This window comes from Bos grunniens, chromosome 5, assembly GCF_055505025.1.
Source record: "Bos grunniens cultivar Pamir isolate PY7600 chromosome 5, Bosgru_T2T1.0, whole genome shotgun sequence".
In the NCBI taxonomy this organism is placed as follows: Eukaryota; Metazoa; Chordata; class Mammalia; order Artiodactyla; family Bovidae; genus Bos; species Bos grunniens.
Genome location: NC_141169.1, coordinates 89,197,458 through 89,211,115, shown reverse-complemented (window position 1 = coordinate 89,211,115; position 13,658 = coordinate 89,197,458).

The window sequence follows — 13,658 nt, the reverse complement described above, 5'->3', positions numbered from 1 at the left end:
TAACAAGGCAGAAATTATGTCAACAGGAAAGCATTGGTTGATTTCCTAGTAAAGATTAGAAAACATACACACAGCTTTTTCTTAAATTCGCAGTCTTCTTCCCTAAATCATTTGAGAAAAGTATTTGACCTTAATTTGTTACAAGGATAAAACTGCTCTTTCCAGTTGAATTAAAGCTCTGTGAAGTTCAAAACTACTCTGGAAAATGCACAGATATTCTCAAAGAGCAATTACATATATAGCAAAAGGGCTATTTAATGACAAATTGTATTTGTAATGAATTTTTAAAAAAATCTGAGCATAATTTCTTTATTATGTCATATTCACAATTAAGTTTTACTATTTATGACAGGTTGGCTCTGAATCCTGATGCCACCACTTAGTTGATTAGTAATTTTGGGCAAATTAGTTAATCTCTAACAATTTCTCCGAATAGGACATGCAATATTAGCTTCTTTGGAGAGTTTTTACAAAGAGGAAATAAGATCATGTATGGACAAACAATTAACTTAGAGCCTGGTGTAAAGTCACATTCAAGAAATTGCTGTGTTTTTAGGCTTTGCTGTAGGTTGACGTCTGTAGCTCAAACAGGAGCTATCAAGATTTTATGTAAAGTAAGTCTTCATAGCAAAAAAGAAATCAGATCCTCCTTATTCTTAGAGATAAGAGGATTGTAGCCCTACAAAGCTCTGATAGTATAATGATTAAAACAATAACAACAAAGATTATTAAGAAAAAAAAAACTGGAATATCTCCCTAAACCTTTTCAATTTTATCCCTATACCAAATCTTTTTCTGTTTAGAAGGGAGCATAATTTGAATCTTATAAGAATATAGTAGAGTCACGCAACAACATAAATTATCTCCTGAAACTACATAGCTTGCTTCTCATTTATACATATATATGATTTTACTTATTTATTACTGTGCTGGGTCTTCATTGCTGTGCAGGCTTTTCTCTAGTGGCTACAAGTGAGGGCTACTCTCTAGTAGCAGTGTGAGAGCTTCTCATTGCGGTGGCTTCTCTCGTTGTGGAGCACAAGATCTAGGTGTTCAGCTTCGGTAGTTGCAGTATGTGGGCTTCATAGTTATAGCTCCTGGGCTCTAGAGCACTGGCTCAGTAGTGTGGCCCACGTGTTTATTTCCTCCGAGGCATGTGGGACCTTCCTGGGTCAGGGATCAAACCTGTGTCTCCTACACTGCAGGTGGATTCCTTACCACTGAGCCACCAGGGAAGCCCAACTTCTCATTTTCGATGTACCTTGGATGGTTCATTCATCTAGTTAGTTCATTAGCTGAAACTGTTAATTATTTTCATCCCTGTGGTGGACAGCAGCCACAAGGGTACTATCATTGTGTCAAAAAGAATTGTAAGGTAATGAATCATATCTACCTGCTCTAGGTATGATCCTTTCTTGTGGTTTGTGAGAAACCATGTTTAAATTCTAGCCCATTCTTTCCATGTATGTGCTGGAGGAGGAAATAGCAACCCACTCCAGTATTCTTGCCTGCGAAATTCTACGGACAGAGGAGCCTGGTGGGCTGTAGTCCATGGGGTCGCAGAGTCAGACATGACTGAACTTCCTTTCATTCTTTCTACTTAGATGGTAAAGCTCATGGCAAGGACTGAGTGTAATTCATCTTTGACTTTTCAGCAAATAGATTAATTCCTAGAATATGGATCTAGATGTGTGGGTTTTTTTATCTGAACTGAATTACAGCATGTCTGAGTCTTCTTTATCTTTTATCTTATGTCACCAGGCTTTTGTACTGGTGCAGTCAAGCATAACATGAAGACAACTAAATTCAATATCATGGAGGATGATTTTTAATCAGCTTACAGAGATTTGGCATTTATCATTCTTCCCTTCCCTTCCCCCACCTAATGGCACGTAAGGACGTCTATGGTTAAAATAAAGCCCTGAATTGGCCCCTCATCCACCAGAGAATTGAACTGAGTCTCTTACAAGCAAGGAAGCTGTCCTTGTGGAAAGTGTCACTCCCATGGGATATTTGTACGACTGTTCACATTTAAACAATATATCTGGGGAAAAGAAAGAATGTGGGAAAAATATAATATGATTTTCTTACATGTTTGTATAATTTCTATTTTTTTAGCCAAAAGGAATAATATGTAACAATGGTCTCACGTTTTTCAGCGCTTGGTCCCAAGCCAAGTTGAAAAATAGCTTCTCTCCCACTGAGGACCATCTGAGGCTTTTGTGTCTCCTTTGTGTTGTGAGAACCACATCTCAGGATGTTTCCCTTGTTCTGAAATGAGGAGAGTGGACGTGCAGACCTGAGCACTGTGGCCTGGTCATTAACACTCACCAGCTGTCTCCAGACATGGGATCCCAAAATAAAAGTGACGTGAAACATCCTCAGGCCTAAAAGTCACTCTACTAACACTGGGGCATGAGAGAGGAGAGAACTCTCTGTGACTCCCAACTTTAGCGTACGTGTCAGGGGAAGAACACTTTTCCTGGTGGTATTGCTGCAAAATGGGGAGAACGTGGGCTCTGCCTGATCATCAGCAGTCTCCAGAGACCCAGGTGTGGGGAGCAGCTGGGAGTGTTGGGTGACCTCGCTGCACTTCTAAACAGCTTGTGATCTTTGCACGCACTTTGTCTGTGCTTTGCCCTTTGACTCATTATCATCCAGAGTCTGGGACCGGAAGGAGAATCTACTTCAGACAAAAGTATTTTGTTCTATTATTATTTTCCCACCCAAATTTAGGTCAAGAGTTAGGTTAATGTTTTATGGGAATCAAAACAAATCTAGATTGCTCGTTAGAATGGTCAGAGTAACCAGGGGAATTATATCCTTGTCAGGATAATTTTACTGTGTGGACTGCTTCATTTTTTAGGAAAAGACCGAAGTATTCAATGAGCAACATGATTTGAAATATTCTACCTCCATTTGTCCAAATCTAGGATACATATTTGTGTATATATATGCGTGTTTGTATACATATCTATGTACTTTTTAAATCTATATCTAAATTACAATAAAATCAAGCTGGGCTTCCCCAGTGACTCAGACATTAAAGAGTCCACCTGCAATGCAAGACACCTGGGTTCAATCCCTACGTCAGGAAGATCTCCTAGAGAAAAGAATGGCAACCCACTCCAGTTTTCTTGCCTGGAGAATCCCATGGACAGAGGAACCGGGCAGGGTACAGTCCATGAGGTCACAGAAAGTCATATACAAAAAAGATCTTAATGACCCGGATAGCCACAATGATGTGATCAGTCAGCTAGAGCCAGATATCCTGGATTGTGCTGAAACTCCAGTACTTTGGCCACCTCATGCGAAGAGTTGACTCATTGGAAAAGACTCTGATGCTGGGAGGGATTGGGGGCAGGAGGAGAAGGGGATGACAGAGGATGAGATGGCTGGATGGCATCACTGACTCAATGGACATGATTCTGAGTGAACTCCGAGAGTTGGTGATGGACAGGGAGGCCTGGCGTGCTGTGATTCATGGGGTCGCAAAGAGTCGGACATGACTGAGCGACTGAACTGAACTCAACTGAACTGAATTCAAGTGGACCTTAGGAAGCGTCACTACAAACAAAATTAGTGGAGGTGATAGAATTCCAGTTGAGCTATTTCAAATCCTAAAAGATGATGCTGTGAAAGTGCTGCACTCAAGATGCCAACAAATTTGGAAAACTCAGCAGTGGCCATAGGCCTGGAAAAGGTCAATTTTCATTCCAGTCCCAAAGAAAGGCAATGCCAAAGGATGTTCAAACTACCAGACAATTGCACTTATTTCAAATGCTAGCAAGGTAATGCTCAAAATCCTTCAAGCCAGGCTTCAACAGTATGTGAAACAAGAACTTTCAGATGTACAAACTGGATTTAGAAAAGGCAGAACCAGAGATCAAATTGTCAACATCCATTGGATCATAGAAAAAGCAAAAGAGTTCCAGAAAAACATCTACTTATGCTTTATTGACTATGCCAAAGCCTTTGACTGTGTGGATCACAACAAAAACAAACTGGAAAACTCTTAAAAAGATGGGAATACCAGACCACCTGACCTGCGTCCTGTGAAACCTGTATGCAGATCAAGAAGCAACAGTTAGAACAGGACATGAACCAATGGACTGGTTCAAAATTGGGAAAGAAGTACATCAAGGTTATATATTGTCACCCTGCTTATTTAACTTATATGCAGATTACATGAAGCAAAATGCCAGGCTGGATGAAGCACAGCTGGAGTCAAGATTGCCGGGAGAAATATCAATAACCTCAGATATGCAGATGACACCACCCCTATGATAGAAATTGAAGAGGAACTAAAGAGTCTCCTGATGAAGGTGAAAGAGCAGAGTGAAAAAGCTGGCTTTAAACTCAACATTCAAAAAATTAGGATCTTGGCATCTAGTACCATCACTTCACGGCAAATAGAAGGGGAAACAATGGAAACAGTGACAGATTTTATTTTCTTGGGCTTCAGAATCACTGCGGATGGTGACTGCAGCCATGAAATTAAAAGACGCTTACTCCTTGGAAGGAAAGTTATGACCAACCTAGATAGCATATTCAAAAGCAGAGACATTACTTTGCCAACAAACGTTCATCTAGTCAAGGCTATGGTTTTTCCTGTGGTCATGTATGGACTGTGAAGAAGGCTGAGCACCGAAGAATTGATGCTTTTGAACTGTGGTGTTGGAGAAGACTCCTGAGAGTCCCTTGGACAGCAAGGAGATCCAACCAGTCAATCCTAAAGGAAATCAACCCCGAATATTCATTGGAAGGACTGATGCTGAAACTCCAATATTTTGGCCACCTGATGTGAAGAGCCAACTCATTAGAAAAGATCTTGATGCTGGGAAAGATTGAAGGCAGGAGGAGAAGGGGACAACAGAGGATGAGATGCTTGGATGGTATCAGTGACTCAGTGGACATGAGTGTGAGCAAACTCTGGGAGATTGTGAAGGACAGGGAAGCCTGGCATGCTTGTCCACGGAGTCATAAACAGTCAGACATGACTGAGTGAACAACAACAAAAAATCAAGCTCCTCTGGACCAGGTTGGAATTAGAGGTGAGTTCAGAAGCTGAGGCATCTCTGAGATATAAATTGTCAAGAATCATTATACTATTTGATTTTTAACATGCCTGATTTTTATACTATTTGATTTATGCCATGTCTTGTTATAATACACTCATGCGTGCTCAGTAGCTGCATTCCTGTCCAGCGCTTTGCAACCCCATGGACAATAGCCCACCAGGCTCCTCTGTCCACGGGATTCTTCAGGCAAGAATACTGGAATTGGTTGCCATTTCCTTCTACAGGCAATCTTCCCGACCCAGGGACTGAAGCTGCATCTCTTAGATCTCTTAGGCAGATTCTTTACCATTAGTGCCACCCGGGAAGCCCTGGGATAATACAATGTGAAGATATTTCCCCTTAAAAAATTAAGGGAGCTATGGTAGTGAATGTCATGAAAAGATCGTGAGCTTAGGAATCAAAACTGGGTTTGAATCCCAGCTCTGCTACTAGCTACCATACGTGATGTTTGTCAAGTAATTTTATTCTTTCCCACCCACTCTAGACCTCAACCAAAACCTCCAAGTCAGCAGAATTATGCCCATACCTCCCTCGCCGAGTTGCAAAGAATAAATGACAATGTATATGTGAAAAGCCTATTATGTCATATATATTATGTTATATATTATATGTATATATGTTAGCAGTCCAATTAATGTCAGTTTTCTTCCTTACTAGGACATCTAGATTTTTAAGATAGTAAATATTCCTCAGATATTAGCACCTACTTAATATACCTTAAATTGTGTGAATTACATTTTTCACTAGGCCACCTGCCTAATATTTTGGAATTTCATTTTAGTGAGTCCACTACTGCTTACTAAGATTCAAAAATGAAGAGAAAGTTGCTCAGTCTTGTCCGACTCTTTGCGACCCCATGGACTACACAAGCCATGGAATTCTCCAGGCCAGAATACTGGAGTGGGTAGCCTTTCCCTTCTCCAGGAAATCTTCCCAACCCAGGGATCAAATCCATGTCTCCCACATTGCAGGCGGGTTCTTTACCAGCTGAGCCACCAGAGAAGCCCAGAAAAAAGCCTATTCTAGCGGAAGGTTGCCTTCGAAATAAGTGATACTTTCTAAGTGAAAAACAAGTGATATTTGTTGTTTAGTTGCTCAGTCGTGTCCAACTCTTTTGTCAATCCCCTGGACTGTAGCCTGGCAGGGTCCTCTGTTTATGGAATTTCCCAGGCAAGAATACTGGCACGGGTTGCCATATCCACCTCCATAGGATCTTCCCCATCCATGATAGAACTCGTGTAACCAGCGTATGCTGCATTGGCAGCAGATTCTTTGCCACTGACCCACCTGGGAAGCCAAGACCCTAAATATTGCAAAGATTATGGTGCCTTATCCTCCTTATCATGCATTCGCTTGGTCATTTGTCATTTAACACATACTTATTGATTACCTACAATATGTCAAGCACTGTTCTAGGCTCTGACAGAAAAGCAATCCCCAAAGACAATAACCTCTGCCCATATAAAGTTTATATATTAGCCTAGGAATAATAAATACTGTATCAAAAGTGCTATGTTCTTTGGAGAAAAATAGAAACTAAGATAAGAGAGATGGGATGCTGGGGCAAGGGATAAGGTTCAGCATTGTAAAGAGGACCCTCCATATGCTTATCAACTTGAAAAGCAAAGAAAGCAAGCCATGTAAACACAGAGGGGAGAGACTTTCAGGCAAAGGGAGTAACTAGTGCAAAGGCTCTGAGGTAGGGGTGGATCTGCTGTGCTTGAGGAAAAAAAGGGGGTCAGCTTGGCTGGAGTGGAGCAAGGGAGAGAAAGAGCAGTAAGAGACGAATACAAAGATGTGAATAATGGCCAGATTGCACTTGACCTTGTAGTTCAATGTAAGGATTTGCGTTTTACTGTGAGTGAAATGTGGAAACTTTGCAGGGTTTTGAGCATAAAAGTCACATAAACAGGACCACACTAGCTGCTGTGCTGAAAATAAGTTGTGAAGTAGTCAAAGGGACTGCCCTGGTGGTCCAGTGGCTAAGACTCCATGCTCCCGATGTAGGAGGCCTGAGTTCGATCCCTGGTCAGGAAAATAGATCCCACATGCTACAACTAAAGATCCCACATGAGGCAACTAAGACCCAGCACAGCCAAATAAATAAATATATAGCAATTTGGCAACTGTGTCTTCAAATGCTTTTGCACAGAACATGCAAGAGTTTTAAAAAAATAATGCAATGGGAGTGGAGGCTGAGAGACGGGTTGGAAGGCTATTGTAGTAATTCTTGTGAGAGATGATAATGGATCAAACCAATTCAGTAACAGCAGAAATCGGTGAGAGAAGGTCAGTTTCTGGGCGAATGTTGAAGTTAGAGAAGTCAACGGGACTTCCTGACAGATTGGAATTGACAAGAATACTTTCAATGTTTTAGCCTGATCAACTGAAAGGTTATGGAGCTGCCATCAACAGATAAATCAGACTATGGTGGAGGAGATTTGGAGATGGGGAAAAAAATTGGGCACATTTGAGATTTTTATTTGACATCAAAGTAGAATTTCCAGATAAACAGCTGAATATAGAATTCAGAGAGGAGGTCCAGGCTGGAGATGTTAATTTGAACATTGTCACCAAAGAGATGGTCATGAAATTTGGATGACCCACAACAACACATTCCATGATTTTGGGGAATTTAATTATAACTTGATTAACAACCATTACTCAGTTACCTACTTGCCCCCGGGCAGGTTCAGTCATGTTTGACTCTTTGCAACCCCACCACCTGCAACCTGCCAGGCTCCTTTGTTCATGGAATTTTTCAGGCAAGAATACTGGAGTGGGTTGCCATGTCCTCCTCCGGGGGATCTACCCAATGTAGGGACCAAACTCGAATCTCTTGCGTCTCCTGCATTGCAGGGGGATTAATTACCACTAGCGCCATCTACTCGGTTGCTTCAGTTAGCCTTAAACTGATGACGTGATTTTTTTTACACAATGGAATCTTTTGAACTCCATTTAAAATGTGGACATTTTTCTTATATTTAAAACTGTAAACCTAGATGATATCAGTGAGGAAGTGAGTGTAGATAAGGAAGTGAGTATAATCGTATCTATATCAACTTGTTGTTGTTCAGTTGCCTAGTCCTGTCTGACTCTTTGTGACCTCACGGACTGCAGTGTGCAGGGCTCCCTGTCCTTCACCATCTCCCAGAGTTTGCCCAAGTTTATGTCCATTGCATCAGTGATGCCATCCAGCCAGCTCATCCTTTGACACCCTCTTCTCCTCCTGCCCTCGATCCTTCCCAGCATCAGGGACTTTCCCAATGAGTTGGCTGTTCTCATCAGATGGCCAATACTGGAGCTTCGGCTTCAGCATCAGTCTTTCCAGTGAATATTCAGGGTTGATCTCCCTTAAGATGGACTGGTTTGATCTCCTTGCTGTCCAAGAGACTTTCAGGACTTTTGGCATCAATTCTTTGGCACTCTGCCTTCTTTACGGTCCAGCTCTCACAACTGTACATGACCACTGGGAAGACCATAGCCTTGACCATACAGATGACGCCACTCTAACGGCAGAAAACAAAGAGGAACTAAAGAGCCTCTTGATGAGGGTGAAGGAACAGAGTTAAAGAGCCAGCTGAAGACTAAATATTTTTAAAAAAAAACTAAGATTATGGTGTCCAGTCCCATTACTGCATGCTAAATAAAAGGGGAAAAGGTAGAGGTAGTGACAAATTTCCTCTTCTTGGGCTTCAAAATCACTGTGGATGGTGACTGCAGGTGTGAAAGCAGAAGACAGCTGCTTCTTGGCAGGAAAGCAGTGACAAAGCTAGACAGTGTATTGAAAAGCAGAGGCATTATTGTGCCAACAAAGGTCCCTATGTCAACTTTATCTACACAAAATAAGGAACAGTTTTACCTATACAAACTCAGGAATAGCTTTATCTACACAAAATAAGGAATAGCTTTATCTACACAAAAGCCCTTAGCAGTTACAACTGATAGTATTTCAAATAAATTTTTAGTAAAAATTCTTAATATACGAGAAATATATTTCTAGACCTCAGGCAACAGTCCATTCCTTTTCGAACATTAGGTAAACAACCTCAAATATTACAATATAAATTGTAAATTAGCAGAAATTGATTTGGTTTCTAATGAGTACATACTTATGGGGTTCCCAGGTTGGTGCCAGTGCTAAAGAACCCACCTGGCAATGCAGGAGACCAGGTTTGATCCCTAGGTGGGGAACAGCCCCTGGAGAAGGGAATGGCAACCCACTCCAATATTCTTGTCTGGAGAATCCCATGGACAAAGGAGCCTGGCAGGCTAGGTATGGTCCATAGGGTGGCAGAGTTGGACTCGATGAAAGTGACTTAGCACACACGCACAAGTGCATTCTTAGAGTGCCATCTACTGTTTGGTAGTAAGATCATAACATACTAGTGAATTAAGATAAAGAAATAAAATACATGTATCAGTAATCCCTTTCTGGAAATCAGACATTCTGTGTGATAACAGTAATCTGAAAAATATGTCTGAGGAAAAATTACAACTAATGCATTACACATCAAGGCAAAATTCTTACCAATTTTATAAAATGTAACAAAAGCTCACCAAAGCAAATGTGTGTATGTATGAATGCATACACATGTATGAAACAAACTATGTTAGGATATTAATGCTTAAAACATTACTTTCTGATTACCAAACAAATGATTTGGTTATTTAATAAACAACTGTTTTGCATCCAGTAACATTAGTTGCCATATTTTTCAAAAGTCCACAAGTAATTCCAATTTTCTTTGAAATGTAACTTGGCTTTTCCTCTAATCATTTGTTTAATGTGCTATATTTACTATAGAATTATCACTAAAGTGTAACATTAAATGAAAAAGTAAAGTAGAGAAAACTGTGTATAAGCTATAACTTATCTAAGAATGGAGATAAGACATTATGTATTATTATAATATGTATTGTAAACACATTATATACATTTATAATGTGTATTATAAATACATATGTATGTGCTATTTTAAAAACAAGCACATAAACTATTTTTAAAGATTTAAATGCAGTATCCTGTAGAAGGAAGAAGAGATTAGAGCAGAGGAAACAGGAGTAGAAGCAAAGCTTCATTAAATATACCTTGTTTAGTAGATTCACCAACATAACTATACACACTATTATATATGCAAAGGAATTCCAATAAATAAGGTGAAAGGAGTGAAAAATTATGTTGCATTTTAGTAGTATAAATTAAAAATATTCTTATAGAAACATTCTAAGGAGAGATAAATACGTTCTATGGAGCTGAAGTATAAAAAGCCAAAGTCATTTATAACTGGAAAATGTTTAAAAGGGGAGGATTTTGAGGGGGTCTGTCTATAAATGTAGACACACTGAGAAGACTAAGGAACACATTTCTGTTGTTAATGTGTGTTACACACACTCTTCTCATCTTTAATAGACAATGACCTGAGTTCAAGTATTATCTTTTAATTTCAAATATCCATGGAACTTAGCAAAATCTAATTTTTTAATTTGTGTTTTAATTGGAGGAAAATGGCTTTAAAATTTTGTGTTGGTTTCTGCTATACAACAACACAAATCAGTCATAGTGATACACATACACCCTCCGTCTTGAGCCTCTCTCCCCTTCGCCCATCCAACCCTTCTAGGTCGTCAAAGAGCACCGGCCTGGGCTGCCTGTTAAATGTAGCAACTTCCCAGCAGCTATCTATTTCACACATGATCGTGTGTAGTTGTCTCTCCATTCGTCCCGCTCTCTTTTCCCCACTGAGTCCACAAGTCTGTTCTCTATATCTGCGTCTCCATTCCTTCCCTGAAAATAGTTTCATCAATACTGTTTTTTCACATTCCATATGTATACGATATTTGCTTTTCTCTTTCTGACTTACTTCACTCTACATAACAGGCTCTAGGTTCATCCACCTCTCTAGAACTGACTCAAATTTGTTCTTTTTTATGTTGAGTAATAGTCCATTGCATATATGTACCACATCTTCTTTGTCTATTCATCTGTAGATGGACACTTAGGTTGCATCCATGTCCTGGCTATTGTAAATAGTGTTGCCATAAACACTGGGATACGTGTGTCTTTTAGAATTGTTTTCTCAAGGTATATGTGCAGTAGTGGGGTTGCTGGGTCATATGGTAGATTTATTTCTAGTTTTTTAAAGCATCTCCATACTGTTTTCCATTGCGGCTGCATCGGTTTACATTCCCCCCAACAGTGTAGGAGGGTTCCCTTTTCTTCACATCCTCTCTAGCATTTATTGTTTGTAGACTTTTTGATCATGGCCATTCTGACTGGTGTGAGGTGATACCTCATTGTACTTTTGATTTGCATTTCTCTAATTATTTGGAGAAGGCAATGGCACCCCACTCCAGTACTCTTGCCTGGAAAATCCCATGGACGGAGGAGCCTGGTAGGCTGCAATCCATGGGGTCGAGAAGAGTTGGACACGACTGAGCAACTTCACTTTCACTTTTCACTTTCATGCATTGGAGAAGGAAATGGCAACCCACTCCAGTGTTGTTGCCTGGAGAATCCCAGGGACAGGGTAGCCTGGTGGGCTGCCGTCTCTGGGGTCACACAGAGTTGGACACGACTGAAGTGACAGCAGGGAATAATTAGTAATGCTGAGCATCTTTTCATGTGTTTATTGGCCATCTGTGTGTCTTCATTGCAGAAATAGCCATTTATATCTTCTTCCCACTTTAGGGGGAGGCTGTTTTTCTGATATTGAGCTGTATGAGCTGCTTATAAGTTTTGGAGACTAATCCTTTGTCAGTTGTTTTGTTTGCAATTATTTTCTCTCATTCTGAAGATAGTCTTTTAATTGTGTTTATTGTTTCCTTTGCTGTGCAAAATCTTTTAAGTTTCATTAGGTCCCATTTGTTTATTTTTGTTTTTATTTCTGTTACTCTAGGAGGTGGATCAAAGAGGATCTTGCTGTGATTTATGTCAAAGAGTGTACTGCCTCTGTTTTTCTCTAAGAGTTTTGTAGTTTCTGGCCTTACGTTTAAGTTTTTAATCTGTTTTGAGTGTATTTTATACTCAACATCTTCTCTCCTTATTCTTTCCTTATTTTTTCTCCCTTTGGAATCAACAGAAAAATATTTTATTCATTCGATAAGATCAATCTGTAGACTCCACTAGGATATAGGTCTGTGTTTTTATGATAGTAGAAGATCATTGTTTACTGTTTTCTCTGTGCTTTATGCACCCCTCATCTATAAGGAAATCATGTTATCATCTTCACTTGCCAACACTTTAATTATTTTACAAATCATTTACAGAACGGTAAATAGTAAACTTTAAAGGTAAGTCAAACTTTAGCAAAGTCAAATGAAGAAATTACAATGCTTCCTCCCTTCCTTTCCTCCATCTTTCTATTTGTTCAGTCACTCGGCAAATATTTACTGAATGCCTGCTACGTGCAGGCTCTGGGTTTACAGTGGTGAGCAAACTATGGCTCATGTAATTAAGAATGAATCATAGGAACAGGAACAGCAAGGAGAAGACAGAGACAGAATTACAAGTGGAAGATTCTGGTAATTTTTATTTCTACTCCAACCAGCTCATCTTCAGCCCACATTAATACTCCACTGTGTTAAAGAAACAAGAGGTCTCAAACTCACCTGTGTCCTCTTAGTAGGTAAAGAGAAAGAAGCCTGGGAGGAGGACCAGGGGAAAAGAAATGTAGTCATGACAGTGAAATGAGAACACGTGCTGTACTGTGTCTGTCCCCTCCCGTCCTCTGTAGGGCTCATTCCAAAAGGCTGTGTCCTCCTGTAAGTCTCCCGATGCTCTAACTGGAGGTAGTTTTCCCTTTGCACTTCCCTGGTGGTTCAGATGGTAAAGCGTCTGCCTCCCATGCAGGAGACCTGGATTCAATCCCTGGGACAGGAAGATCCCCTGGAGAAGGAAATGGCAACCCCCTCCAGTACTCTTGCTTGGAAAATTCCATGGATGGAGGAACCTGGTAGGCTGTAGCCCATGGGGTCGCAAAGACTCGGAAAGGACTAAACGACTTCTCTTTCCTTTCCCCTTTAAATACTAAGCTGTATTATTTATCCTTTGGTACTCACATTTCTCCACCCACCTTCTGTTAACTCTACTTACACAATGCCCTTCAATAATTCCTTGAAGATAAAAACTGTCTCTTATTCATTCTAGTATCTTCTACATAATAAAATCAATAAATGTTGATTACTTAAATCTTTTTTTTAACTCTAGTCTTAAAAGTTTATTATTTATTTTCTTTTTTATTGAAGTATAGCTGATTTATAATGTGTTAATTTCTGCTGAACAGCAAAGTGATTCAGTTATATTAATACATATATATATACAGCCTTTTTTTATAGATTGAATCTTTAAAATCATAATTCATCTGCCTACAACCTAATGTTACACAAATCAAACTGACTTGTTTAGCATCTATTGTCCTTTAAAAGCTTACAATATAAATGCACTCAATTCAAAATTCTGTGTGCGTGTATATACATACACAAAATGCAATCATTTATATTTTATACAAGTATATATATTTCATATGATGAAATGTTCTAGTCTATAAACCACTCCATAGTAGTACCCAAGGGATC